A 25,982-nucleotide genomic window follows, 5' to 3' on the forward strand; every position below is an offset into this window, starting at 1 on the left:
AAAATGTTGACTATGTTTAATATCTTTGACATATATGACTGTATTCATGTATTTTGTACATTCAGTTGTATTTCATCATTGGGTAAAGAAAGTAATCAGAGTGTTGTCAGTACATGCAAAGCAGCTGCTCAGTTTTAAAGTGATAGTTTACTCAAAAATTAAGATTGTATGGGTGTTTCCCAGTGATGGGTTACAGCTGGAAGGGCATCCGCTGCATAAAACATATACTGGATAAGTTGGTGGTTCATTCCACTCTGGCGACCCCTGATTAATAAGGAACTAAAACAAAAAGAAAATGAACTTACAAAAGCACAAGGCATAATTCAAAGAATCAAACACTAGTGGTTACTTTTAACTTTTAAGGTTACATCTTTACAGGTAATCTTAACTCAAGTGTTTCTCTTTACTAGCTTCATGTAAAAATGTAAAATGTTATAAGTGTATGAATAATCTTAAGAAAGTGTATATCTTAAGTGGCACTTGAAACTTCACCTTTAAACAAAAACACTTTGGATAAAAAACGCATTCAGCAAGTGTCTTCGTTTCCCTTAATGAGACACCTCAGCTTGTTTGTCAAGTTTTTCTTACTGTAGAAACATCTACAGTAGCAGTGATTTTTATTCATAAACCAGATGTGACTTAAAGGAAAAACATTAATTTGCAGCCTTTCGTTCTAGAATCAGTGTGTCATCAAAGCTTCTTAATTATGAAATGGCACCTAAAGTGTAATACACTGCAATTTGTTAATGAGGACATATAGAAGCATTTCTTTAAAAAATTACACACTTGTCATCCATGCAAATCGCCAAGACAAACATAAGGGATTTTCTACTAAACATCACAAGCCCTGTCCTAATATTGCAGACACTATGTGAAATCTCTTTTACAGTCTGGCATGGATATGGATGATGACAATTAGCCATACATTATGCACTTTAAGCATGGTGTGAATGATTGTAATGGTCTCCTTGACTTTCTCAAGGAGACATTTTTCCTGGCCATTTTTTTTTTCATGTGCATTGAAAGGCTTTGAGGTTGTGGGGAAAGAAAAGAAAAGACAAGAAATGTGTAAATATTATACACATTTATATCTGTCTTTATTGGGACTTTGAACAGACATGATGATTTTTATACTGTGCAGCCACTGTATATATTCTATCCACCCCTAAACATAACCATCAAGAGAAACATTTTGAGAATACACACATCTGTATAATTCATGAGTTTTTTTTTTTCCTAATTGGGACTAAAACAAATGTTCTCACAAGGTAAAAATATACTGGTATTGCTATAATTTTGGGGACATTTGTTTCTCACAACACCACTTATACTTTGTTCATTTATATTAAGATTTTAAAAAGTTATTTATATTTTGAGCTTTTTGTTTGACCAGTGTATATAGTGATGTGTACTATAATAATCTAAATTTATTTGTTCCATACACTGACCGGCCACTTTATTAGGTACACCTCACTAGTACCGGGTTGTACCCCCTTTTGCATTCATGGCATAGATTCAACAAGGGACTGGAAATATTCCTTAGAGATTTTGGTCCATGTTGACATGATAGCAACAAGCAGTTGCTGCAGGTTTGTCGGCTGCACATCCATAATTCAAATCTCCAGGACACCATATCCCAAAAGTGCTTTATTGGATTGATGCTGGTGAGTGTGGAGGACAGTGAACTCATTGTCATGTTCAAGAAACCAGTCTGAGATGATTTGCGCTTTATGACATGGTGCCTTATTCTGCTGGAACTAGCCATCAGACAATGGATACACTGTAGTCATAAAGGCATAGACATGGTCAGCAACAATACTCGGGTAGGCTATGGCGTTGACACAATGCTCAATTGGTACTAATGGGCCCAAAGTGTGCCAAGAAAATATCCCCCACACCCTTATACCACCTCCACCAGCCTGAACCTTTGATACAAGGCATGATGGATCCATGCTTTCATGTTGTTGGCGCCAAATTCTGACCCTACCATCTAAATGTTGCAGCAGAAGTCAAGACTCACCAGACCAGGCAACGTTTTTCCAATCTTCTTTTGTCTAATTTTAATGAGCCTGTGTGAATTGTAGTCTCAGTTTCCTGTTCTTAGTTGACAGGAGTGGCACCCAGTGTGGTCTTCTGCTGCTGTAGCCCATCCACCTCAAAGTTGTGCATTTAGGGATGCTCTTCTGCATATTTTTTCTTTTTCTGACCATTCACTGTAAAGTCTTAATGTGGTTTTGCGTGAAAATTCCAGTAGATCAGCAGTTTTTGAAATACTCAGATAGCGGCTGGCACCAACAACCATGCCATGTTGAAAGTCACTTAAATCACTTTCCTCTCCCATTTTGATGCTTGTTTGAACTGCAGCAGATCGTCCTGACCATGTCTACATGCCTAAATGCATTGAGATGCTGCCATAAAATTGGGTGACTAGAAATTTGCGTTAACGAGCAGTTAGACAGGTGTACCTAATAAAATGGGCAGTGAGCGTAGAATAAAATGTAATTATAAATGTGCATAGATTATTGTTTTTATGTTTCAAATGCATTTGTAAGCTCTTTTCAACAACTGAATTAAGATAATAGTTATAATTAAGAAAATATTTTAAATTATCACTAATAAAATTAATTTAATGAATGCAAATATACATATACATTTTGATTGCTCATATATTGTAAACTTTTTGAAATATAAATAAAATATGAGCACTGGAACACATTATATAAGTATATAATGTCTACAAAAACTAAATATCACAATAAGATATATATTGAATTTTTAACCATAATGGATATTAATTAAACTTACTAAAGTTTTAATTAAATGATTTTGTGATTATTTAATTTAATTTAATTTAATTTAATCAAATTTAATTTAATCTAATTGAATTTAATTTTATTATAATTTTTTTTATTTCCATCTTTCATTTACCAAACACCACAACATTTTCAGTTGTGAAAAATATTTGAATCCTATTTTTCTTCAATATTTAAGGACACATACTGTATGAGTAAAAGTGTCTGCTGGATGTAGGGAATATGTTAAAAGACTGTTTGAGGACATATCAGTTTGTACCGGTGTAGAATAAATGTCTTTTATTGCGGATGGCAGACTGCAGGGGAGCTTGTCTTTGTTGCTGAGAGGCATTTTTTTCCCAATGTGCCAGCAGCTCTGAATTACTCCAGCAGTGTCTGCATGATCAGCCCAGTCCTCTTCTCTATCCCCCTGTCCTCGTCCTCTGTGATCAGTGGCTTTTTTGTGTTCAAATGGGCCTGACGCTTACAGAAATGTGCTGCAAATAATTCTGTGCCTCAGTGATATGTGATTTTATCTTCATCTTGGATCCTGGGGAGGAATTTATAAACTGTATTTATATGTCAGCTCGGCATTACTTTGGTACCTAAAAAAGCATCACAAATCATTCTGAGTGTACAAATAAGACTGGTCCCTGGGTTCAGTTAAAGCCCTTTTTACAGCATGTCATTGATTACCATGTAATATTAGTTTGATGTCCCTCAGTTTCTTTTCAAGCAAAACTAGTTATTAGATTTGTTTTATTTTCATTCCATCAACCACTGCAAAGTTGTCAGTTGCAGGAGTTGTATGAATACAACAAAAGCATATATATATATATATATATATATATATATATATATATATATATATATATATATATCTATCTATCTATCTGTCTGTCTGTCTGTCTGTCTGTCTGTCTGTCTGTCTGTCTGTCTGTCTGTCTGTATCTATCTATCTATCTATCTATCTATCTATCTATCTATCTATCTATCTATCTATCTATCTATCTATCTATCTATCTATCTATCTATCTATCTATCTATCTATCTATCTATCTATCTATCTATCTATCTATCTATCTATCTATCTATCTATCTATCTATCTATCTATATATATATATATATATATATATATTAAGGGTGTAACGATACGTGTATTCGTATTGAACCGTTCAGTACGAGACTTTCGGTTCGGTACGCATTACTAACCAAACAATTCAATTCAGACTAACATCTAAAAAGATAAAAGGGAATAAGTACAAAATATAAAGTCTTCAGTGCAGCAACGCTCAACATGGCATCCCAAATGAGGTGGCAGATAACATGCTGCCTTCCCTGCTGTCATGTTAAACAGTAGACCATCGCTTTTGAACTCAGAATATCACTTTATTAAAGCATGTGCTCATTAGCAATCTTGCTAGCTTCTGTGTCAGCCTGTATGCTCGTGCTGGCTCCGCCCCCCTTGCCTCAGCGACCCTGGACCCCCGACACAAAAGAGCCAACCTCCAAATACTCCAGTCAGGCATGCCACGTGCTACACTAGCTCGCAAAATGGCGAGTAATGTTAATGTAATCCCAGACATCCCAAGTCTCCCGGAAGCTTCGGGAGACTCCTGGATGCCCGCAAACGAATGATAATCTTCTGGAAAACGCGCGTCTCCACCGCAGTCCTTAAATATGTCGCACACCCCTCTCCACCGCATCTCTCCCAGCTCTTCAGCTACGTTTGGCACAACTCACCTACGCCGCTCAGGTACAATGCACGCACACGCCCCCACCGTTCTTCAGATATGTCGCGCACCATCACAGCTGCTAAGAGAGTGGTGGAAAAAAAACATCTGAGAGATCTTAATCAGTAGTGAAAATGTCGCGTTTTAAGAAAATGTTAAATGTAATAAAGCCCCGTTACATTATTCCTTCATAAGCCCATTTCAGTCAGATAATTTCTGCTTTCAAATCCACTAAAATGGCAGGTGATCAAATCAAGCAGGTGATCAAATCAAGCAGATCTGTGCTGTCTGAGGAAAAGGTGGACACCTCATCTTTCTAATAATAAAAAATACTTGATTGAAACTGAGTTCCATATAAAAAAACTAAATTGTTCTTTTCTTTTTATTTGTTTACTGCTACAATATTATGTTTATTTTTTATAAGCTGCTTTTTGGTTTTGAGTATAAAGAAGGATTTGTTTTATTTTCTGCTAAGCAGAAACCCCGGAAGTATAGCTCTATCACTGTTTAAAGTGAAAGAAAATAAAACAGGATCATACTTTTATGATGTTAGTTTTACTTAATTAAAAAATTTAAATCAGAGAAATCCTCTGGCTTTTTTCATTTTTGTTGTATCGAAATGTACCGGACAGTGACACCACTGTATCGTATCGAACCAAACATGATTTTTGTGAACCGTTACACCCCTAATATATATATATATATATATATATATATATATATATATATATATATATATATATATACATATATATATATATATATATATATATATATGTGTGTGTGTGTGTGTGTGTGTGTGTGTGTGTGTGTGTGTGTGTGTGTGTGTGTGTGCGCATGTGTGTGTGTGTGTGTGTGTGTGCGTGTGTGTGTGTGTGTGTGTGTATATATATATGAGCAAAGTTACATGACTTTTGTCCCAGACACATTCATAGTTAGATCATTTGTAGGTGCTGTTTTTCCCAGACACATTCATAATTGAATCATTTGCTGATACTGTTTCATGTATGTGCAAGTTCTTGGTGTTGAACATTAACACTTATTGTAGAATGTCTGTACAATGCAAAACTATGTTAGAAATGACATTCTTTCTCAGCCTTATACTCAAATAATTTCCTCCAAATTTACTTAAGCATGCCTAATAAGTTAATTTAATAAACAAATGATTAGGTGACTGATGGCTTCAATTAATGACTGCTGGTCGACTAAGAACATCTTTCGTCAGGGACAGCCCTACACCTTAATATATGACCTACAGTATATATATATCAAGCGATCTCCAGGTTGGAGGAAGTGCTTACCCCAGGTGGAGGAGTTCAAGTATCCTGGGGTTTTGTTCATGAGTGAGGGAAGGATGGAACGTGAGATTGACAGGCAGATTGGTGCAGCAGTAATGCGGCTGATGTACCGGTCCGTTGTGGAGAAGAAGGAGCTAAGCGGAAAGGCAAAGCTGTCAGTTTAACGGTTAATCTACGTTCCTACTCTTACCTATGGTTGTGACCTTTGGGTTATAACCGAAAGGAGAAGATCTCCAGTACAAGGGGCCGAAATGAGTTTCCTTTAGAGGGTGGAGGATTTTGCAGTAGAGCTGCTGCTCCTTCACATTGAGAGAAGTCAGCTGAGGTGGCTTGGGCATCTGTTTTGGGTGCCTTCTAGACACCTATCTAGGGAGGTTTTCCAGGTATGTCAAATTGGGAGGAGGCCTCGGGGAAGACCCAGGAAATGCTGGAGGAACTATGTCTCTCTGCTGGCCTGGGAACACCTCGAGATCCCCCCCAGAGGAGCTGGAGGAAGAGTGAAGTCTGGGGTTCTCTCCTTAAGGCTCGTACACACCGGTACACTTTTTGTTTGTGTTTATTGTCAGCGTTTTACGAAACATTTTTCCAGATTCAAACCCAATCGATTTTCACTGGGGTCAAGCAGAAGAGTGTGCAAAATCACTTCTTGACGTTAGATGGCAATACACAACTTTAAGCTTCTGACACCCTGCTTATAACTCAGAAGAAGAGGAAGAGAGGAAGTTGACAAGCTTGTCGTTAAAGTTACTGGTGACTCGAGCAAGCATGGATGGTTCGAGTAGCAGCTCCAGCTCTAGCAATGAAGAAATGATTATTGTTCACAGAGCAATAAGCAGCTCTATGTTAATATTGCCTCTGGGCATCTTCTTCAATGTGCGCTCGCAGTGACGGTTTTGCACTTAAGCACCTCCAAGTGCTGTTTACTGTAACTTCAGCAGCTCCGTGCACGTGAACAAAAGTGCCAATCTGAATGAAGGAGAAGGTTTTAATGCAGTGCGTCAAAACAAAAAACCGAGCATGAGGTGTTTCTTTAAAAATGACGCTTTAGCGCCTGGCGTTTTGCATGTTCGTGTGCACGATCACCTTGGTGCCCTTTAATTAGTCACAAGGCGTTAAAACGTTGACGGAAAACGTGAGCAAAAAGTGTCCCGGTGTGCACAGGCCTCAAGACTGCTACCCTCGTGACCTTCCCCGAAAAAGCGGACTAAAATTAGTGAATGAATGATTAAATTTATTTTTTACATTTAATTTTAATCTATTTATTAAATAACTTCTGTAATAAGAATTATAAAACGATAATTGCCACAATTAAGTCAAACCACGGGACAATTTAATGATTTTTTTTTATTTAATTTAATTTCAAAATAAATCAATTAAATAGGTAAATTTTATTATTATTATTATTTTTTTATTATTTTAAAAAATATATTTTATTAAGCACTGCAAAGCTGTCAAATGTAAAAATTATATAAATTGTCGAACTATTTTACACTTTTGCATTAAAAACAAACAAACATATGCATTAAGTATAAAGTTAAACTGAGAAATGCAGGTAAATGTATCAAGTTACTCATCCAGACTGATGAAAATGCAACTAAATATAGCATAGTCTTTGTGAAAGAATCCAACCGAAGTGACATTAACAGAGTTTGTCAGAAACATGTGTTTTTGGTGCTGGCCTATGTGGTTTCCTGAGCTGGGCCTGCTGGCGGAGAAGCCTTTCCATGACACCCAGTGTGTCCAGATCAACCAGCTGTCCTAACATATGGTGGTCACCCGTGGAAGACGCTCTGCTTTTAGACCGACACTGTGGAGCATCTCTGTTCCTATATAAACAGCAGAAATTCACTGGAAAATAATTGTAGGGATATTTATGTCATAGGTAAGCTTATATGCTGATTAAAATGCTATATATGGCATTTTGCTTATGTGATTGAGTTGCTGTACTGAGAGTGTTCAGGTGGAAAGAGTACTGAACAATCATAATCAAGTAAAAGTACCATTACATGCCCAAAAATGTAGTAAAAATAAAAGTATCTGTTGTAAATGTTACTCAAGGTATGAGTAAAAAGTAGCCCTTTTCGAAAGAACTTAAGAGTAGTATTACATTGTGAAAAGTTGATGCGTTTACATGCAGTTTGTGCTGGCATGTGTAAACGTAACATTCTGTAATGTATTTAGTGATCTTCCTATATTCGTTCGTTCATTCCTTCCTTCCATTGTTTGTTTGTTCTGCCCTTTCTTCATTCATTTGTTTGATTTGTTTGTTAAATTCTTCATTAATTTTTTCCTTTCTTTGTTCCTCCCTTTATTCGTTAACTCACTCATTCATTCATTCCTTCATTCTTTTGTTCCTTTAATTGATTATATTTTTACTTGTTCATTCATTTATTCCTTCCTTTATTCCTTAGTTTGTTCAGTCCTTCTTTGACTCTTTCCCTCATTTATTTGGTCCTTCCTTTCTTCATTAGTTTAGTTCTTCCTTCCTTCAATTGGACCTTCCTTCTATTCCTTGTTCTGCCTTTTCTTAATTTGGCCCTTTCTTCCATTTTTTATTCATTTCATTTAGTGATTGTTAGAGGTCGTTTGGCAATTTTAGTCATCATTCAATCAACATCCTTCATTTTCTTATTAGTGACATATCTATAAAGTCTATAAACAGTTTCTGGGCCATTGTGTGTAAAGATTTTGGACATCTTATTGGACATTTTTAATGCTTTCAAATGGTTTGCTGCATTCATAAAGTGCCCATGTCTTGAGGGGGTTTAGTATGATGCAATTTACTTTATACAGTGCGTGCGATTTGATTGGACAGGAATCGCAAGACAGATTTTTTTGCCAATCAGAATTATCATTAATATGTCATAAAATATTAATGACACTGCAATAACATTATTTGAGTGTACACTTGACACTTTTTCAAAGAATTTGTATTTGAAAATTACAAATTCATTTTGTTCCACTTTAAAAAATTGGTCTGAAAAATATTCATGACAAAATTATAATTGCCTAATGGGAATCATGTTTATGACAGATTTGTGAGAGGTTATTTTATCTTGATAATGTCAGTTTGTCATGAGAGACAGGTTGTGATGTATTTGTTTATGTCAAAATGACATAACTGAGGTTTGTACTTAATGACGGTTGTTATAGCCATGCATAAAATCTCATTCATATATATGTCATGATTACAGAAGCATCATGACTGTCATGTTATGGTGATGATACAAAGTCAAAAGGATGCAAATGCAAGTGAGGGTTTTATTAAAAAAACGTAAAGAGTGCAACAATAAGCAGACAGTGTGCAATAGCAGCGTGGACAAAGTCTTAGAAATGGGAATCACAACCGGCAGATCATGACAAGACAGAGAGATCATAAAGCAGAGTAATGAACTGACAATGATGTCCTGGCTTTCCACTCTTAAATAGGTGAGCTAAGTGCCATCAACTGGACCTGCTGATTAGTCCCGCTGATCACGTGATGTAAACAAAACACTAATCAGAGCACATGGAAACTACAACGCTAACACATGACAACAACAAACATAGAAAGAAAAGGCGCAAGCATCGGACAACTGTGACAATGACAGTCTTAAGAAAACGTGTCAAGTATTATACAGAGAACTTTACAGACAATTTTTTACTATATAACTACATACTATATATATATATATATATATATATATATATATATATATATATATATATATATATATATATTTACTATATTAAATTTATTTACTATATACTATTTGAGGAATCTAAAGTTTTTTTGGTTGCTATTTGCTTTCTCATGACATTTTATTTTTAAGAATTTGCTCAGTTTGTGTATTTAAGGATATATATGGTATTTAAAGTCTATGATAATGTTGTTTTTGTTGTGGTGCAAGCTTAGCATGCAAGTCAATATACAAAAACCAAACACAAGCACATCTTGAGAGTTCAAAAGCTTTCACCATATGAGGTCTGTTAGAATGTAGTCAGAATGACTCCATAATTTAAGTTACGAAAGCAGAAATATCCCATTATAATTTTGTTTTCTATCGCTGAAGTTGAGTCCACGGCGAGCAGAGAACTAAATTCACTTTGACAAATGCTGCTGATGTTGTACATATTGTATTTTTGAGACTTTTTTTTAATCGAGAATGTAGTTATTTAGGTTTCAAATGTGGTTTACTAATAAGTATAGTGTGTATTTGAAAATGAGTTTCACTGATTTTAAGGGTGGTACTTCCAATGTGTCAGCAGCTGTTCAGCCTTTAATTACCCACCAAAAGCACCCTTCTCACAGACACTTATTCTGGAGTCTATTGTATGCGTCTATAGTGGTTACGTGTGGAAATACTATTTTATTTTGGCTATACAGTATATGCCATCTTTTGATTGCAATCATCTGTTATTTGCTCAAGTGCAAATAGATTTGACTGTAATGTTAGACTGACAGCTTTCTGTATAAAATGCTATGTGGAAATTTGTCCATTGTTGATTTACTTAGAATCCTTATATTGTTTGTAATATGCACTGTAAAAATGCTTAGTTCCACACAATCGATAAGTGGAGGGACAAAATGAAATAATTAAGTTAGCTTATTAGTTATTACAAATTTAGGTGGATTGAACCTATACAAATACGTTGTCCCCAGAAAAACTCAAGAATTGTGTTGTTTCAGCTCATTTTAAACAGAAAACATATTTTTTGAGTGTTATTTTTCAATAAATGACATTGGATTTAAATTGCAATACTCTTTAATAAAATTACTTTTTTATTGCTACACCTTTTATATTTGTAGCAATTGGCGGTTCACATTACATTGTTCTGCCATCACATGGTGACAGAGACTATAATACAATCAGTTAATAAGTGGTTAATTTTGGTTTATTGGTTTTCTTCGAGCAATTTTTGTGGAAGTAAAAAAGTTAAGATTCTTAGTCAAAGTGAGGAAAACTATAAAAATAATTGATTAAATGCATCAGTGTGTGATGAGAAACCACACAGATTGACAGAATATTATTTCAAACACTCAACAGATGTTATAAAGTGAGAAAAATATGGTTTTAATCTCATAAACTGCAATAAAATTGACATTCTTGTTAGCCCTGGAGCACCTGTTCAGAGTAGTGATGATGGATTATTTATTTTAATTTAAGTGGAGAAATTATTAATATAATATAACAGAGACAAAACGAATGATAATAAGAGGCATATACAAAATGGAGACCTGTGAATGTTCAACAAAGCTGTAGAAACAATAAACTTAATGGATGTTGCAACCCAGCTACATTGATACGTACCCCTGCATACATTTATGGACAGTGCAAAATATGTCCCAGGAGGTATGTTCTTTTTGATTTTGAGATCTTTCAGATCTCAAATATTTCTCGCAAGTGCCATTTTCACCTGCTCTTCTCATGTAAATCCACCAGAGGCCGCTGACTGACCAATCAACCAAACCCCCCACTCCCTTTCCCAAAACCCTACAGATAATGTTTTCAAAAGCAGCGATTGACCAGCGCCCACCCCTTTTCCTAAACCCAGCCAACACTGTTTTAAAAACTTTTTATAGGCCCTCTCGGCTGCCTGATTTTTACCACGTTTTCAGAACTTACCACATTTTCACCCTGTTATTCACTTGTCTATTTTATTGCGTTTTGTTTTTGTTATACCTGCTTTCTGGAACCGTTCTTTTCCGGACTAAAATCCCCTTGTCTCAAGTCCATACCGCATAAAGTCATGCTGCCTGTTACTGTTCATTTTAAAGACAAAATGCAGCCATGCATAACTCTGGCTACATAATTTACGCTCTCCATAAATGTATACGGGGATACATTTTCACAACGGGCCTGTGTTGGGATTATTAGAAGTAACTAAACATCATATATAATTTTTGAGTAATCTCTATATAAAACTGCTAAAAACTAATTTTAAAATACTGATTTTAATTAGAGGTTAGCTGGAGAAAATTGCGGCATTACATTTTTGAAAGGCATTTCACACAAATATATTTCTAATAACTTTCAAATGTTGTGGATTAAAAGATAACAGTTTAAACAGTCAACCATTTGATAATTACCTAAAAAGCAGTGGTAATGAGTTAATGATTCTGTCTTACACATTAAGCTAAATTAATGTCTAATAAAACATTTAAAGTTTTTTCTTAAATTTAATTTAATTTAATTTCTAAATAGTTAAAACTTGTTGAATTTTAGCAAATACTGCTTCAGCAAACATACTTTCAATACACACTCAAATTGCAAGAGCATTTTAGGTATAAAGAAGTGAATGGGTGTAATAAATTAAATTATTTTCTCTGCTGTCATCATTTTATCTAAGCACTGAATCTTGTCTTCTAATTACAGCAGCAGCATTTACCTTCACTTTTCACATTGTCTAATCTAATGCACTGTTCAGATGTGAGAGATGGTAGAGAGATGGACAAACCTTTTGCGTTTATAGCTGCAAATCAGTTATTGTTTAATCTAGAAACTGATATATTTGTTTAGCATTTGATGAGCCCAAACTGTTCATTATCATATGTATTGCTGCAATATACCCAGGCAGAAGCTGTGCATTTCCCAGTCATGTTTGTCTTTTGTGTGTAAGCAATACTATTCCCGTCTTTAAACCATCTGTTTGTAAACTGTTCACGTAGTATAACTAGTGATCTGCTGAGCAATAAAACACAGTGGAAATGTTCAGTCATAACCACTATTATTGCTATTATCCAGAATTTCACCTGGAGAAAAATAAACAAACATTTGAGTCAGTGGGAGATTTTGCTTATTTCTCAAACCCAAAGGTTTTATCCAGACATAATAATGAGATGATGAGAATTTTAGACTTAGTTCCAGAATTTACATAGCTTTAAAAAAACAATTGATTTTCTATCAGAAACCAAGATATTTCTTTAAAGAAAAAAAAACTGCTGTAAGCATTTGAAAGAACACAGTTTGGTTTGGCTTAAAAATAGAGTTTTGGCAAACAAAAGTAAACAAACTATCATTTTTAAATTGTCTTATGAGGAACATGTGGTAGCGCTTTACAAAAAGAATTTATTAGATATGTTAGTTAATGCATTAAATAGCATTACATAATAACAAGTAATACTATAGCTCAGGTCTATGATATAATGTTGCAGCTTCTTATTTTTTATAATGCATTAATAAATGTTAACATGTATTATTAGTGTTAGTTAGTGAAGTTCTTTGAAATGTGTATTTTTATCAACCCAGGCTCATTCTGAATACGTACCCCTATGTACATTTCTGGAAAGTGTCAAATACATCCCAGGAGTTCCATCAGAGACTGTTGTCGACTGACTGACTGACTGACCGACTGATCAGCTGACCCACCCTCCAACCCAATCAATAGTGTTTTCAAAAGCACCAATTGACCCGCCCAACCCCTTCCCTAAATCCACCTACAGTGTTTTTTAAAATCAATCCCGTAAAGAAAAACCCCCCCGCAGCAGCCTGATTATGCCACAATCTCACCCTGTTTTTTACTTGTTAACTAAACTATATATATATTTTATTTAGCAACTGAGATTGTACTTAATACAATTTAATAACATTTACAGCAGTTTTTTCCTGTTCAAAAGATAAAAAAATATATATAGCATAAGTAAAAATGTTTGCAATTTTTGTTATAGTTTTACAAAAATAGTTGTCCTTAGTGTGAAAAAAAACAAAAGGACGTGGAGAGTTTTCCAAAGAACAATGGGCAGCTAATTGCTCATAACTAGCAAGGATTTATAAACATCTATTACATAAAACCTAAAATTAACAGTTGTGAATCATCTAGGCAATGACAGAAGATAAAAATGTATGTGTACTGTATGTAGACACATGTTATTTATGTAGATGTGTTGCGCTGATTGTGCCATGTTAAATACGTTATTTTCCCCTGTGGACTAAAGACACAGTTCACACAAAATTTTCATTCTGTCATCATTTCTTCACCCTTCACTCGTTCAAAACTTTGTTGAGTTCTTTCTTCTGTTGAAGAAAAGAAGACTTTTGGCTTTTTGGTTATGTTGGTTGTTGGGATCCATTGAGTTTTATTGTAATTTTTTTCCTACTTTGAAAGTGAATGGGTCCCAGCAACCAGCATTATTCAAAATATTTTCCTTTGTGTTCAACAGAAGAAAGAAACTCGGAAGGAATTAAAACCACATGAGGTATTTTTAATTTCTGTGTGAACTACCCCTTTAAACACAATAACTTAATCAGGGCAGTACAAAAGCATTTTTGATTCCTATTGTCAAGCTCTTGTTTTGATTTTCTATTCTAGCCTCGATTATTGATTCGTGGTTGCATTGAATATATACTTAATACACATGTTTTTGGGTGTTTTGGTAAGTGAGCAGTGAAGATTGGTTTCTATATGGTGAATTAATGAAAATAAATTAGGAGCGAACGAAAGCATACAACGAGTAGTCAGAACGTGGACGAAGTGCGTATCTGAATCCACTTTTGCTATTTTAACTATGGAAAATATGGTTTGTGCCACAGATCATGGTCTAACAGGGTTGTGCTTATTCTCTTAATGAGTTATGTGTGTGTTTTGGGCATAATGTGCATTAATCCAATCAGAGTGTCATCTCACATTCTCTTTAAGAGTCAGTTGCATTGCGCAATGGCGCATTTGCTATTTACATGACTGACTTTCTAAGAGGAGAAACTGAACGCTTCATCAGCAAGAAAACAGTGAAACAGACCATCTGCAGTGCGTGGATAAAGAGCCTCCTCCATTTGGCCTCTTTACTTTCTCTTTACTTTTTATTTTACTCCTTTACTTTTGTAGATAAGGAAACAGTATTGTAAGCACTCCACTGAAGACATTCATTGTGTTTAATTTTGTTAGTTAAGTGCAAAGATTTGTTTTAAAACTATTTCTAAATTCACTTTTAATTTCCAGAAAATGAATAAATGAACAATTGAACACAGTTATTTTCAAGCATGTGTCCTATTTTTATGCCCCATAGTGATACATACGTCTCCAAAACACGACAGGAGGACAGATCTAAAGTTAAAAAAAAAAATAAATAAATATATATATATATATATATATATATATATATATATATATATATATATATATATATATATATATATATATATATATATATATATATATATATGAAGAAGGCATGGTGGTAGTGGTTTTTATATTTATGTAGATCAATGGCACGGCCTATTTCAGTTCCTCGAAATAGCAATGTGCCAACAATCCGCTTTAACACACCCATGAGTCCACAAAGTGGTGCAAAAAGATTTGGTATTTAAACAACAGTGGCACAAAACATGAAAATTAGGGTTGCGCTGGTCTGAAAATAGCAACAAATCACGCCATACACGTCTTGCACCTTATTGTGCCGGGCGTATGTTAGGACCTATTGTGGGTTCAAACATGCTTTTCTGCAGACCTCAGTTGTAATGTGTGGTTATTTAAGTTTCTGGTGCTGATTTTAGATCAGTGGTTTCTGTAAAAAGGCTAGCATTTTGCCATTGAGAAACATTCATATTCATTTAAATCTACTTTCTTACTCATTCTGACGGTCAGTTTATATATCAGCGGATTGTCTTTACCCTAATACCCACATGCATAAAGTTGCAGCCTTGTGATATATGTGGCATCAGTCAGGTGTACATAATAAGTCAGATAAGGATTTTTAGGATGAATTTTTTTTTTTTAAATTTCTGTCTGTTTCAGGGATCTTCTGCATACTTCATATTCACCATTATTGTCAGGCAGAAGCATCGTGTACTGTACATCATGCTTGTTTTGACAATGCAATGAAGATGATCCTTTTCCAGACTTACAGTAAGTGTTGCTTCAGCATAAGGATGTTCATAAATGTTGATTGTACATCTGTGTTAAAGACTATTAAGTTCCAAAATGACCTTCACAGAAGGGTTAATGTAAAAATCTATAACTGCACTATTAGCAGCTCTTGTATAATGCCAATTGATGGTTATGCAATATGCAAAAGAGGACAGAATGTTGGAATAGACAGGGCGTGATGATGGCAGGGGTTCTAAGTCAATTTTTTTTTTAAACATGCCATGTTCCTGGAAAGTAGAATAATAAACAGTGCAATAGTCATTTATCATGTAGCGGCTGCAGTGCTCACAGACCTGGGCTCCTGGAGATAGATAAGTCAGGGAGGGAATTCTGCCATACTGTTCTCCCAGAAAAAAGCATGAAAAGACAGGAATAAACAGCAAAGTAGGTCAGTCCAAAAAACAGCTCTGTCAGAACACTGTATAATGGAATGAAGTCATTTCTTTTTCTCAAAGTTATTGTTCACGGTGAACAGCAAGGCTGTACAGAGGTACAAATCATTGTAGTGCTTTATGTTCCCATCATGCTCTTGACTTTATAAAGAGGTTAGGCAACAGTTTACCTTGTTATGCTTGCTAAATAGTCTTTTTTTGTTTCAGAATATATTGTTTATCAATATTAATTGGGTATAAATATATACAAAGTGAATAGGATGTACTAAATTGGCTGTAGTTTATGAGTGTGAGTGTAAATGAGTGTGTGTGGGAGTTTCCCTGTACTGAATTGTGGCTGGAAGGCCATGCGCTGCCTAAAACATATGCCAGAGTAGTTGGCGGTTCATTTCACTATGGCATCCCTGATAAATCAGGAACTAAATTAATGGAAAATGAATTAATTCATTCTTTCCACATTTGTGTTTAAGCTTTATCATTGCACAAGGAAAAGAGAGATTTTCAAGGACACAGAAGTCCCTCAAATATCATACAAATAATGTATATTAATATATACCTAGACCAATTTAAGTCATAATTCACTTATGTTTCACAACTGAATTAGTCAGACCTGTTTGTGAACTAAAGCAGTTGATAAAGCAGCTCATGTAAATGAGTTGATCACAAATTGTGAACTCATGATTTTAGTCAATAACTTCACATGACTTTGTCAATATTTCTTTTTTTTTGTACTATAGAGTAAAGGCTTCAGTTGGTTGCTTGCATTAAACTATTTTATGACTTTAGAAGGCTACAAAAATCATCAAACTCTTTAAAAGCTACTTTTATGGCGCCTTTTATCATCTTATAGCATCACAGTCCTTCACTGAACATTCACTTCATTTTATTATAAACAGTGACCGGAATATTGTAAAAATGACTTTTCTTTGCCGTGGATCAAAAAAACAACAACAACAACAACAAAAAAAAAAAACATTTTCTTTGAATTAAATGACATGACCAGATGACCTGTAATACATTTAACAAACTGTAATATAAAAAATAGACTTAAATAAAAAAAAAAAAAAATAAAGGTCTAAGACAAAAATAATGTCATATGTTATTGAATACATTCGCTAAGCTTAAGGTTTACACCTAATTTTCTAAGGTATTTTGTCGCTGGTAGTTAATTATTTAATTGACATGATTTAGGCATATATAATATATAATATACTACTACTACTACTATTATTACTACTACTACTACTAATTAATAATAATAATAATAATAATAATAATATAATAATGATAATAATAATAATAATAATACTTATTATTATTATTATTATTATTATTATTAAGATATTGTTTATTCATTTTTAATTTTTTTAAAAGTCTACTTTTACAATTTGACACATGTAAACCTAAGCAGATAGTTCTAGCCGGCAGGCCCATGTCATATACAGTACAGATACTTAATTAATAACCCACTATAAATTAAAAGTATTAACGTATGCTTTTTGTTTTCACAAGCTTTAGAGACGTAACATAAATTCCGCTTTTAAATAATAGGTCACCTATAGCTTTCGCCATGAGGCTGTGTGTTTAAAATATTTTGAAGCGAAACTCGCTTAATTTTGACTTATTTTTTTCTCATTTAAAAAAAAAAAAGTTTTACTAAAAAAGTTGTGTACAGAAAATGTTTCTTAAATTAATAATAAAAAATAATATTTTTATGGTTTGAATTAACAAATTACAAATGCTCAAATTACTGTAATTGAGTAGTTTCTCTCAGGAATTGCACTTAACTACGTAATTTTAAAAAAGTGTACTATTACTTTCACTTGAGTACTTTTACTCCATTATTTTTCTTCAACCTGTAGGCTCTACTTTATTTTTTTTTTCTTGTCTATGGTGTTTGGCTAGTAGAAAAGTAAAAGTAAAAAACTAGAAGCAGAATAAACAGTTCTGTGATTGCCATCCAATCAGAACAATACAGAACAACATCATGACAAAATTGTTACATGCAATGACTGTGAGACTGCATGCCACTGATGAGAAGATAGCGAATGTCTACTGTACGAAGAATGAAATCACCAAATGACCTTAAACAATCACTAAAGGCACTACAGAATGTTACGTTTTCACACACACATGCTCAAATTGACACACTTTGATCAAATATTCACAGCATAATACTCTCTACTCACTACTCTAGTAGAGTATTTTTGAAGGGTCTACTTTTTACTCATATGTTGAGTAATATTTACAACAGATACTATTACTTTCACTACATTTTTGGGTTTGAGTATGATTTCTTTCCACCATTGGCTGTATGTCATATTATAACTCGGCTAGTTCATCAACCACCTCAGCATATACATGACTCACAAGCAGATTATGAATCAAATTCATGATTTGTCACAGGCTCGCAAACCTTCTTTATATCTTCGAGACAAATAACTGTGCTATATGCTAAGAACAAAAGCTCCCTAAGTGTGCCGCCAAACATGAAAGCTGACTTTGTGCCAGCACCTTCATTAATAACAGTTAAAGCGGCATCAGAAAGGCTCACTGATGAGCTCTTGTTTTAGCCGCCCGTGGATGGAGAAACAGCTGTAGAGCAGCGAGGGCAGGCAAGCAGGAGGTGGGCATCACATTCAACCCTGATGGCTAATTAAAGGTTTGTGGGCATCAAAAGCAGCCCTGCTTTCCTCTTCCCGGGAGCAGCCATGCGTGGTGCGTGTGCTTTGCCAGCGGAGTGCTGGGACGGGGGTCATCTCTGCCTCACAGCTGTGCGAGAAACGCCAGCTCCACGGGCACCCTGTCCGTCCCCACTTTTCCCACTCCCCTATCCGTCTGCCACCGGGATACGGCTGTCGTCTGCAAATGTCTAATCATATATTAATTACTCATGATCCGTCGGCTTTGATTCAATTTCAGGATGTGTGGCAGGCCTGGCTAATGTAATAAGAACTGATATCCGGGGCGTAGATTTGGAGGAAGTGATCAAATTTTGTTAGATGAAATTGTCCTTGCATTCTGGAACTACACTGTAAAAAAATATCCAAACATTAGCAGTTTTAGGTATTTTGTGATTCATGCTTTTCATTTTTTATGCTTTTGAATTTTATTATGTGACCTTAATATCTCCTTCAACAACTTGGATGGCTTTTGTTGACATTTCTTAGAGTTTATAGGTATATATCGTCTTTATTTGTGTTGTAAATTATGCTACAAATGCTTGACAATAAACTGAAAGTGCTTTTTCTGTTGTATTACAGACTGTAAATACATTTCACGCTACTAAAATGTCAATACATGTCTCTGTTAAAGGGAACCTATTTTAACCCATTTTCAAGATTTAAGATAAGCCCTTAGTGTCTCCAGAATGTGTCTGTAAAGTTTCAGCTCAAAACACCCATCAGATTATTTGATTTAGTGGCTAATTCGTATGAATTTGTACGATCTAATTCATACAATTTAGTACACTTTGCTCATCCTCCAATGACCATTGGATTTAGGGGTGGGGTTAGGTGCCACGCAATCTTTTTAAAATCGTACAATTTCGTACGATTGAACTTGTACAAATTTGTACGAATTAGCCACTAAACAGCACAATGAGCGACATGAAGGAAGCGGATCTCACCTAGCGTTTGTGAAAAATACTACAATAAAAATTTTCCCAATGATTATTTGTATTATTTGCTGTGGAGTTAATTCAAGCCTTTCTGCAACGATGAGTCACACACAATGTCATTACAAAGTTTACACAGACACAGTCACACAGCATGTGCATTTTACTTTGCAATGTTTTTGTACTCAAATGTGACAGGATACACATTAATAACCACTGCTGTATGGTTATCCGTTATGTTAATGTTAAAAATAAACCTGATTTAACATCCACAAACTGGGATTGAAGCGTCTTCTTTTATAATTGTACTGACATGCGGCTGTGGTGATAAAGACGGTAAAATTACCATAATTCATTGTAAACTGCACTGATTTCAAACCGTTGTAAACTTGTAAAACTCATTCTTGATCACATTTGATGATGATTGATGATCACAGAAAGCTGAACAGATCTTTTAATCCTGGTTGCTTTGCGCACATCCTGTCTTGTTAATATGATTATACGCATGACTGTAAAGACATGTTAATACATGGCTTTCAGTCAATTTGGTGGACGGGGAAACCGTACTCCTGCATCATGTTGTGGTGGGCCTTAAAAATGGGAGGGATTTGGATCCTTATTTAACGCCAGGAAATTTTTAAAAAAGAGACGTTGTCTTTATAGCACCCCAATATGACTGTGGACACACTATACCTGCACACAGTTCTGTCCAAACAGCTTACAAAAGATGATTTTCATCATAGGTGCCCTTTATATTGCAAAGTTGAATTTTTAAAATCAATTCAACAAAGCAGAAATTAAGCTCCCACAATGCAGTTCATAACTGTAAGAACACATGTAAAGCTTTACATATAGACAATGTTTATTATGTTTTACAGTGTGTGAATCACAAAAATTTTTAAATTATTAATTAACAGATTTCTTTTACAGTATATAATGTGATCAAATTTGTCTTATAATGAAGATGTTGTGTGTTTCTCAATCCTTGCATTCTTGTAATGGTCACTTTTTTGGCTCTACAGTCATTCAAAAATGCTGAACACACTAGAAAATGATGAAGTCTGAATGTGTTGAATAAACTGTGCTGGATGTTGGTATTGGTCCAGAATCCTGAATCCTCCGAGTAATTAATTTGGGAAGCTATTCGATTTTCAACACAATCTGTTTGCACAGCATTTTAAAAGCACAATCCATAAACTGAGTGGACAATACATGAAAATGGATAGTAGGAGAAAAAAAAAGGATTGTGAGAAGTTGAATGCGGATTAGAGTTCATTTGTGGTTAAGTATCCCTGGTTCATGCCATTTAAACAAAAAATAAGCAGCAGTTAAAAAAGAGTGATAATAATAATAAAGCTTAATGTTAAGCTTACAGTAAATGAAGTGGTTTATTTATAAACTAATTTCGAGAGGATCACGTGCTAATGATTGCTTGCAGCCTGTACCGCATTATTCAATTTCTGATTTACCAATCAGACGATTCCTAAGCCACTATAAATACCCTAAGCTCCACATAACAGCCATCTTTGTTTTGAAGAATCCCCCCTTCCACCCCTACTCCTCTTCTTTTCCTAGATGGGTGGCACGGTGGCCCATTGGTTAGCACTGTTGCCTCACAGCAAGAACGTCACTGGTTCTAGTCCTTACCAAGCCAGCCGACTTTTCAGTGTGGAATTAACACGTTCTCCCTGTGCTCACGTGGGTTTCCCCTGGGTTTCCCGGTTTCCTCCCACCATCCAAAAACATGCAACTTAAGTTAATTGACTAATCCAAATCGGCACCATAGACATGCTGCTATTATGTAGTTATCTCTTAATAGCAATTGCAATTAGCTACTACAGCAGGGGAGTTTTCGAGATCTACCTGAGCTCAAACTCCCCTCTCGTCTTGCAAACGGGAGGGAGCCACGGGCTCGAGGATCTTATGAGCTTAGGGATCTCTCCCAGGACAGCATGCAAACAAGCTTTATAATCAATCATCAGCTAAGTGTGAACTCTTGAAATAATTTAGAAAGAACAGAATGTCTTAAAATATATTTTGTGTTCAAACATACTTTCTACCTATGTAAATTCAATATGCAGTTGAAATAAATAAATATTATACTGTCTTAAAGAATTTTCCACATGATGTTTAACAGACCAAGTAAACATTCACAGTAGTTCCTATAATATTTATTCCTTCTGGAGAAAGTCTTATTTATTTTAGTTTGGCTCGAATAAAACTGTTTTTTATAATTCAAACAATTTTAAGGACAATATTATAAGCTCCCTAAATAAATATTTTATTATTATTGTTGTAGGGAGAACAAAGCTCTGTTATACAATAATTATACGATAAGATAATTTCAATTATCTTAATTATCTTAACTTGCCTAGTTATAACGGACACTTTTTTTTTTTTTACACAAATTGTTATGACATGCTTAACGGTCAACTGCATCTTAAATCCATGAACATTTTTAATATTTAGATTAAAAATCTGATGTATATTTAATGTATTTATGTATTGTATCATATTTGCATCAAATTACAAAAAAAAAAAAAAAAAAGATGTCTATGGCCAGGTCAGTAAATTTGACATTTTTCTCTCTTCTGGCTGCCGTTATTAGTCACACACCATTTTTCCTCCTTTTTCTGAAAGTCTTGATAACATCATTGTGGAGTTTTTCTTTTATTATTTCAGCAAAAAGGATTGTAAAATAAAATTATTTGTTGTACTCTCCAATTTACTGCTCTCTAAGTTTACCAAACTATGAAGACTTCTGCTACTGAGAAACCCAGAAATGTGAAAAGGATCTATAATCTAGTTAAACCTTTAAATTGCATTTTAGCTGAACAGTATCTTGCAAAATAACTAGATAAATATTTTGTACAGTACACTGCTCTCATCATGGCAAAGACTAAAGGAATTAGTTGGTAGAAATTTGTTGGTAAAGCTATTCTTTTAAAGTGTGTTGAAAAACATCTCTCCATTAAAAAAAAACACTTGGGAAATATTTTTAAAAGAGTTAAGTTTCGCAGGAGGACTAATAATTTTGACTTTAATATATTTACTGTATTTTGTTCAATTTAATTGTTTAATTGTTTGTAATTTAATTGATTTTTTGTTTTGTTTTTTGGAATGTGGGGTCTGTTTGATACCACAAATATCTTTGAAAAAATACACACCAAATCTTTATTAAATTTCCATTCATGACATTAATTCTTATTTATATTATTTATAAAAATACATGTTTTTAAATGCCAAAATGATTTTTGTGATTAATGATTTTTTAAATGATAAATGTCCACACTTCTAAAGGGGACTTCTGGTCTTCTGGATCTCCAATGGAATAATGGGGATTCAACTTTAATTCAAGATATATTTTCTGAAAACAATTATCTTTCTTGCAATGAAATTAATTTTGCTTTAAGAATGAATAAACATAGTATTTTACCCTAAACCAAGACAAAAATGCAGATTTTGACAGTGCATCCATGATAATCATTCTTGATGTTTCTCCATAGCAATTTAAAATGAAATTTACGTTAGAAGCTGGTGCAAAGTGCAACTTTGCAATATGGATGTGACAAGTGACTAAGTGGTCTCTAAATGTACATACTATGACCCGACTCATTTCATGCTCACAGTGGGACAAAAATGAGAACAGCTGGCATTGTACCAGTTGAAAATGCCTGATGCTGACCGAGGGTGCTTAGGGCATTCAGATGGTGCCAATCAGCTCTCTGAAGCAGCCAGTCTTCATGTGAACTGAGTGACAGGTGATGGAACTGTCAGAGAAGGGAAACAACAAACCCAATTCACCATCTCAGTGTGTTGGTGAAGTGAACAAATGTATTATTCATCTGAAAATGTGTCAGTCAGAAGTTTGGGATGTTTGAATGCTGGGTTCAAGTCATTTTTAAAAGACAGTGCCCCCAAAATTAAAATTCAGCTTTATTTACTCGCCTCAACCTAATTTGATTACATTTATTCATTAAAAATGATAATAATAATAATAATAATAATAATGATAATAATGATGTTAATAATAATAATTATTATTATTATTTTTATTATTATCCTAATGCATACTACAATGCATATTATTAATAATTATACAAATTTCATTTTATTATATTTTTGTTAAATATTAATAATAATAATTAACAACAATTAATAATTATATTATTAATTAATATTAATTAATTAATGTTAATTAATAATACATGTATTTAATTTTTTGATTTAAGAAAAAAAATCTACTTACTGTAAGTAGCAACAGGTCAAAAGTCATTGGGGGAGGAAAAAATGCATAAGATGAATTAAAGTATATGTCACATTTTTATTCATTCATTTTCTTTTTGGCCTAATCCCTTTATTAATCTGGGGTCGCCTCAACAGAATGAACCACCAACTTTTCCAGCATTATTTTAAAATAAAATAAAATAAAAAAAAAACTCAACAAAAAGAAGAACCCAAAACAAATCCTTAAAATTCCACAGAGTTCAGAGTATACAGCAAATAGAAACTGTAGTCGAAAAAAAAAAAAATATATATATATATATATACTGTATAATAGAAATTATCATAAAAAGGGTTATAACAAAAAGATTATAACTCATTTTCCTTGCCTTGTCTTCCGTGCTTGAACCTAGCTTTGTTTTGTTTGTTTTAAGTTGTCTGCTGCCTACTTTTTGACCTTCTGCCAGTTATTTGTCTGACTCTGTATTACCAGTATACATATGTTTGTCCAGAGCTTCACACAACAGCAGAAATGTATCTCTGGCTATTTAAATGACCATTTTGAAAACTAAATAGTCATAATAATTATAATAATAAATATTATTATTCTGTCTCAACCAATTGTTGCTTTACCAAATGTTTAACAGATAGCACAAGAACAGCAGAATCAGTTTAGGTAGCTTTACTGTCTTTGGCAATTGTTCTTCATAGTATCATTCTTTTTTTGTAAAACTACAACAAAGAAGGGAAAAGTAAGTATATATCCCCATACTTCCAACCAGCAGTAAAATGTACATAGTTTTATAAGAAATCACAATACCCAAATGAGGAAAATCTATTAAATGAGACCATTTGAAGCAAAATTATCATATTTATTACACCACCAGCATAATGTGTAAGCTGTGAAAAAATGTTTGTTCAACAAAATACCAGTGGTATAAAACTGGTAATTATCAAACAACCCTTGAATATTTACAAAAATAGTAATAGTTTTAGTAAAAATGGAGCACTTACACACATTTATTTTAACGTCAGCCCCAGAAATAATCTGTTTGTGCGTTACTCTAGACCGCACACTGAGAAAAAACGAAAGTAAAACTGAAATACAGTATATAGTGCAGTACTTTAAATATTTAATAGGTGGAGGGTCAAAACCCACAAGTGGCTATACATTACAGCACAATAATGATAGTGATTCAAAAATATATGTTTTGGGGGCCTGAATCTCGTTATACTTTGGACTTTAGTTGCGAGGTGGATAGTGGGTCGTTAAAGGCCCGCGGGCCAAAAGTTTGAGACCCCTGCTGTAAACCATAATATTACAAGGTCAAATTGACCCTTGAACATCACAGTAAAAAAACAAAAAATGGTACAGCCATTTCATAAGATTTTTCATAAGATTTCATAAGAACAAAAAGCAAAGGTTAACAGTTGAAAATTTGAAACAGATCAATTTGACCAGGAATATAACTGAAAACGGTGTCTAATTTAGTTAAAATCTAAATATGTGCATACAGTAGCTTGCTTGCTTGACATGAAAACAGTTTGCCATACAGTATAGCTTGCCTACTTATATTTCATAAAATACACATGATATTTTAATTAATCTTCTTTGCTATTTCATGGACTTAAAACAGCATGCAGATTTTGATTGGCATGAGGGTTAGTAAATAAAGACATAAAATCATACATTTATATGGAGTATCTCTTTAAGGCTTGTGGGTCTGATGTAGCATTGGAGATTTCTGGAGCCCTTCTCTGCTGAGCTCATTATAAAGTCTTTTTCTGCCCAAATGAATGACTAATGCATTGATAACATGTGGGCTAATGCTTGAATGTGGCAGGCGGCCTGTCACTGCTCCTTGTCAGAGGACGTAATTGGACTTTCATAAACAGTGAAAGCTTTGGGAGAGAGATGGCAGCGGGCAGCACTCTCTGATCACTGATCAGTTTGCTCTCATTGTCCGTGTGATGGACGGCTTCTTTACTTCAGCCCCAGCCATAATGGGGCATTTGTGTCTCTTAAGACCTAATGGACTATTATGGGATTAACTGCTGCTAGATCCTTTTGATACTGTCTGTA

General features: G+C 34.2%; 1 protein-coding gene and 1 long non-coding RNA gene across 50 annotated transcripts in view; one reads left to right on the plus strand and one right to left on the minus strand.

The window, feature by feature from the left end:
* The window catches only part of LOC147839401 (uncharacterized), a 251,467-nt gene that overhangs the window by 216,701 nt on the left and 8,784 nt on the right, over window positions 1-25,982 (minus strand). The gene's annotated exons all lie outside the window — the stretch shown is intronic.
* The window catches only part of gje1a (gap junction protein epsilon 1a), a 372,471-nt gene that overhangs the window by 192,095 nt on the left and 154,394 nt on the right, over window positions 1-25,982 (plus strand). For 16 of the 49 annotated variants that reach the window (XR_015517606.1, XR_015517607.1, XR_015517609.1 and 13 more), the window contains one exon: window positions 15,536-15,646. The exons of the other annotated variants lie outside the window; for them this stretch is intronic. The gene's annotated coding sequence lies outside the window, so the exon portion shown is untranslated. The remainder of the gene's footprint in view (window positions 1-15,535; window positions 15,647-25,982) is intronic. 49 annotated transcript variants of the gene reach the window in all.

The sequence above is a fragment of the Danio rerio genome, chromosome 20 (genome assembly GCF_052040795.2).
Source record: "Danio rerio strain M-AB ecotype USA chromosome 20, GRCz13ab, whole genome shotgun sequence".
Lineage (NCBI taxonomy): Eukaryota > Metazoa > Chordata > Actinopteri > Cypriniformes > Danionidae > Danio > Danio rerio.